Here is a 5,664-nt window from a genome sequence, read left to right as displayed (position 1 = left end):
GGAGTGCTAACCATAGATTTTGTAAGATCAATTGATAATATATCAGATTGTCTTACAAAAGGACTAAATAAAAATTTAGTCATAAGCACATCGAGGGGGATGGGGCTGAAGCCCACTGTTTAGATCACCTATAACAGGAACCCAACCTATCTGACTGGAGATCCCAAGAAGTAGGTTCAATGGGAAAAACAAGTTATTTGAGTGATCTGTTTTGCACCAAGTTGTATGTGAATTAAGTTCACTAAGCCTATCCCAATGGTGTGGGTGCAACCTGTAACGGTAAGAGGATGAGTTGTAGGACTCTTAATGTTATCTATAGCTGACTAGCTGTCATGCTGATTATCAGTGGGGTGCGTAGTTACAGGGCACTCCTGATAGATACACCTATATGAGTGTGGAAGTGTGGCCGCTTCCTATGAGAATTGGGCTAAATTCTCTAGAGCTCTCATGAAATCAGGATATAGCACATGGACGAAAAGTGCAACACCGTATGAACTTGCTTATGCCTTCTGTGTTGTGTGTGTGGTATGTTGTTTCAGTTTATTACTAAAAGTGCTTGGTTCAAGACGTATATTCACCAAGTACTTGATAAACTCGATATACCTGCACTAAGTAAAGGTTCAAGTCTAAAAGACACCTCTACTGATGCATAACACATCTTGCCTTGATCAAATCTATTTACATTTATGATTTATTTCTTGTAATTTTGAATTAGTGGGGGATTGTTGACTTTTTATGCAAAAGTCTTTTTGTAATTCAATCTTACAAAGGGGTGCTTTTAGTCTTTTACATTGGCTTTGCTTTTTGCTTTAGGGCTTCTCACTCAAAGTTAGAGCTTCCCTCCAAAAGGACTAAAGCCATGAGAAAACTTTAGTCCTAGATGGGAAGTGTGAGAGGGTGAGAGTGGCCATATATATACTTTCACTCTCTTAGTCTTGTGAATGAGAAAGAGGTCATGAGAATCCTACGCGCACGGATCACCCACTTGGGTCCGGTGGGCTTTTGGTATTACCACACACGCGCGCCGCCCGGCTCGGCCGGCCGCGCGCGTGGGCCCAAAGCCTTTTTATAACATTTTATTCTTATGACTATTGCCAAAACTTCTATAAAGCCAAATCGGATATTATACTATATGTAATTTGGTATATTTTATATTTGTTAGCCTGCAATCTTCTTCAGTAATGTAGTTGATTAATGAATCGTTTTCCATTTTTTTAGATTAAAGCTCTTCATTTATATGATTGCCTGAGGGCTAACAAATCAACTTCAGCATGGGGTTTGGAAGCTCGTGTACCCTTTTTGGATAAAAATTTCCTAAGTATAGCGATGGACATTGATCCAGAATGGAAGATGGTATGTATGGTTGGCCATTTTTTATTTTCTTTGTGCATACTGTTATATTTTTCAATGTAGTAGCTGTAATTCTGATGGTTTGTAATTGTCGCAAGTGGGGACATCTTGTCCCATACTTGTTGCCTATTCTCGGTAATAAAAGTCGTCTTTAAAAAAAAATGTCCTTTATTTTACTTCTTCACTCCTGATTTTGAAAGCCTTGTGCTATCTTGAAAAGAAAAAAGAAAGAGTTAAAAAATGACAGTACCACTGACCTTGCATGATTGCCAAAACTGAGGACATATGTTTTACAAGGTGATCTGCTTTTGATTTTGTGTCCCTGTTAAAGCAGGATGCTGTCTTGAGCAAATAATCTTTAGTTTAAAATATGGTAGCCGATCTCCTAGGCTTTTGGGGGCTGGAGCGGAGGAGAGAATGGTTTAGCAGGACCTAAAATATGATGATTTTACAGAAACAAAAGTGCATGTGTACTTGGTTTGGATTTCAGTGTAAATGTATTCTTTCACGAGCACACCTTCATTTCCTTCAAAATACTAAGATTTTATTTCTCTTGGGAAACTAAGAATTTGCCTATTAGTTAGTTAGATGTTTACTTCAGTATTGGCAGTGACCTTAAGGCATGAGATGTCATGAAGGCATACCATTATGCGTCAACACTCAACAGTCATCCATCCGAGACATTCCACTGTAAAATGACCTGCCAAGATGATGCCCACAATAGCTAGTTCGCAATGGAGCCAAATATTATTCTGATATGTTACCACAATAACCTATATTTGGGAGCTTCTATTAGCACAGCCTGTTTTCTCTATTCAAATCCATTTTCTATTTTATGCATTTGAAAGTGATGTTTTAACATAAAGACACATAATAGTTGTTTATCTAAAACTCAATTATCGAAAAATTACATCTGTTCACTTGTTTAACTATTCTGCTGATGATCTTATCTGTCAATTATAGGTTAGACCTGATCTTGGTCGAATTGAGAAATGGGTTCTGCGGAATGCCTTTGATGATGATCAGAATCCGTATCTGCCAAAGGTTTGTAGCTTCTTTTCTTCAGCAACCTGACTACGGTTTAACTGTCCTCACCTACTCAAATTAGTGGAAGGATATTTGTTTTGGGACCAATTCTCTTGAAGGAGTTGACATTTTTCTTTGAGCTTTGTTTTCAGCACATCCTCTATAGGCAGAAGGAACAGTTTAGTGATGGAGTTGGGTATAGCTGGATTGACGGCTTGAAAGACCATGCCAATGAACATGTACTTTATCCTTCTGACATTTCTGAATATAAGATTGATGCAATGCATCTTATTTATGTTTCGATTTGGCTATACATCTCAGTTTGCTAGCTTGACACTTCAGTATTGTATCTCCATTTGCTGGACATATTCAAAATAAAGGGATTTTTTTTTTAAAATCTCCTGATTTTTTATACCGTTGAGCAGAACTTTTGTTTGTTTTCAAAGACTGATTATGGAAATTTGGTATATAATTTTAATTTTTTTTTGGGTTCATTTATTGTAGCATTTCCTTTTGTTTATATGGTGGATATGGCATTAAGTGTTTTTGTGATTCTTTTGTAGGAAGAGGGGATCGGGTCAGAGATATGGGTTGGCTATGTGGATTGGAGGAACATACCAGCCTTGAGAAGCTGCCATGGTGGCATGCATGTCTGTTGCTCCCTCTATCTTGAGTACTTCTCTTGACTCGAATCTAGGAAAGAAAGAGAAAAAAATCAATTCTGATATGTTTTTAAGTGAGTCTAGAGACTTCATTTCTTCCCCTAATACCTCCATGCCTTGTTTGTTTCCATTTTATTTCTAGTAGTTGTTATAAGAAAAAATTCATGCAATTTCCTTCTTTCATGATCAGTTACTACCCCACCTTTCGATGAGCATAACATGTTTGCCTTTTGTTTTTTCGGTAGCCTATTTACTGGAATTTATTTCCATTAATTCTTCTACAATATTTTTATTTTAAATGATTTTTTTGTATAGAATCTAAAGGGATGGACTGTTCCTAAGTGAGAACAAGTTTCCCCAATAAGGCATCACGGATGCCTTAGGGAGTAATGTTGGTTGGACTCGTGCATTTGTAAGTGTACAATTAGTTTTAAATCGCAAGTTAAATTCTTGAAATGAATTTACTTTATATGCACGTGTTGATTTATCATTAATTTATACATGCTTTGTGTTTGTAGGTTAAATTGTTAAATCACAAATGATGATGGGGAACAAGGAGATGATGAAGAGCAAATGATGAAGATGATGTTAGGTAAAATCATTAAATGTAGTATTTTGTGAAGTTTAGTTGAAGGAACAATTTCAAGGCATTTATTATTTGTTGAATTGTGACTTTAAAGATATTCAATTAAAATAGTAACTTTTTCTATATTTGTATGATGTTGTGGAAAATGGATGTTGTAATTGCAGAAATTTTGATGTTATATATAGATTGTTTGTGGAATGTACAGGTACAATAGGTCACAGAACATTCTTACTCAATAGATAAAATAATTGAAAAGGCTATCCCGACGGATTTGATTTTAAAATTCAGTAGGGAAAATCATCTTTTCCCTACGGCTTTTTTGGAAATTCTGTAGGAAAAAATACTTTTCCTGTGCGCATTGTTTTGAAATTATGTACGTAAAAGCACCTTTTACCTACTGATTATTTTAGATTTGGTAGGGAAAAGCACCTTTTCTATACAGATTTTTGGTAATTCCGCAAGGAAAAGCACAACTTTTCCCTACTGATTGTTTTGAAATTCCATAGGAAAATGATGCTTTTCCCTACGGTATTTATTAACTTCCGTAGCTAAAGTTCAGTTTTGTCTCTACGGATTATTCCGTAGGGGAAGGTGGCTTGTCCCTACAGAACTTTTAAATCCATAGGGAAAGGGCTTTCCCTACGCCCACCTAGCCTACGGAAGTTGTGGACGCTGAAATCCGTAGGGAAAAGCTTTTACCTACTGATTTTGGCACTTTTCCCTACGGATTTGTCCGTAGGGAAAGCCCAGCTATGTTGTAGTGGTTACAAAGAGGAACATGATGCCCCTCAACCCAATCTTAGTGGCCGAAATCTTTGATGTGTGGGGTATTGATTTTATGGGTCCATTTCCAAACACTATTGGGAATTTGTATATTTTGTTAAGAGTAAATTATGTGTCTAAGTGGATTGAAGCCATTGCTTGCAAATCCAATGACTACAAGGTGGTGGTCAAGTTTTTAAAAGAAAACATATTTTCTCGCTTTGGTACACCTCGTGCCATCATTAGTGATAGGGGAAAATATTTTTGTAATAGCTACTCCTTATCATCTCCAAAGAAGTGGCCAAGTGGAGGTTTCGAATAGGCAAATTAAGCAAATTTTAGAGAAGACAGCTAATCCAAATCGCAAAGATTGGTCTGTTAAATTAGTGGATGTGTTGTGGGCTCATAGGACGGCATTTAAGATTGATCTTGGTCAGTCTCCTTACCGCCTTGTATATGGAAAAGCTTGTCATCTCCTGGTTGAATTAGAACATAAAGCTTTTTGGGTTATTAAGACACTAAATTTTGATTTGTCTGAGGTAGGTAATCAAAGAAGACTTCAACTTACGGAGTTGGAGGAGTTACGTAATGATGCTTACGAGAATGCAAAAATCTACAAAGAGAAGATAAAAGACTTTCATGATAAGCATATTTTGAGGAAAATGTTTCAAGAAGGTGAAAAAGTTCTTCTATACAATTCAAGATTACATCTCTTTCCAGGTAAGTTAAGATCCCGATGGGATGGTCCATATTTGGGGAACAAAGTTTTCTCCCATGGTGCAATTGAAGTTTTAAATCCGAAGAATGGTGAGCCATTTAAAGTGAATGGACAAAGCTTGAAGCCTTTTGTTGAATTGCCATCATTGAATTTAGAAGAGGTCATGGATCTCCATGAGCCTCTCTATTCGAATCTTTCCTAAAAGAAAAAGGTATGCCCCTCTCTTCTCTTCATTGTCCTTGTTTTTATTTCTATTTTTGCATGCATTGAGGACACTGCATGATTTAAGTATGGGGGGTAGTATATTTAGAAAACTTATTTGTGAGTTCTTTTTATGGTTTAAAGTAGAACGCTTCCTTTTTCTTTGTTTTTGGTATCTTTACAAAAAAAGAAACAACTAGATATTTTTGAAAAGAAATTTTTATCCCGTTTTAAGAAAGGAAATTACTCTATATTTTAATTTTGGAATTTGAGAAAATAAAAAGAACGCTTTCCACTTATAGGTTCGATTTCTTTTGTAATCTTGTTTATAAAAGATTTGATCAGGAGACGAGAATAGA

At 36.1% G+C, this 5,664-nt stretch overlaps 1 long non-coding RNA gene across 1 annotated transcript; it reads left to right on the top strand.

Annotated features, from left to right (window-relative positions):
* The first annotated feature begins 1,216 nt into the window (after positions 1–1,216).
* Positions 1,217–2,617, top strand: LOC143883589 (uncharacterized). The gene is made up of 3 exons (XR_013252435.1): positions 1,217–1,353; positions 2,314–2,394; positions 2,529–2,617. It is a non-coding gene; the product is annotated as an uncharacterized LOC143883589 (long non-coding RNA).
* The last annotated feature ends 3,047 nt before the right edge of the window (positions 2,618–5,664 follow it).

This window comes from Tasmannia lanceolata, unplaced genomic scaffold (assembly GCF_043159265.1).
Source record: "Tasmannia lanceolata isolate RefF3 unplaced genomic scaffold, GAP_Taslan_0.1 ptg000008l, whole genome shotgun sequence".
Lineage (NCBI taxonomy): Eukaryota > Viridiplantae > Streptophyta > Magnoliopsida > Canellales > Winteraceae > Tasmannia > Tasmannia lanceolata.
The sequence above is the reverse complement of the archived record's forward strand: the minus strand, read 5'-3'. Positions and strand labels throughout refer to the sequence as shown.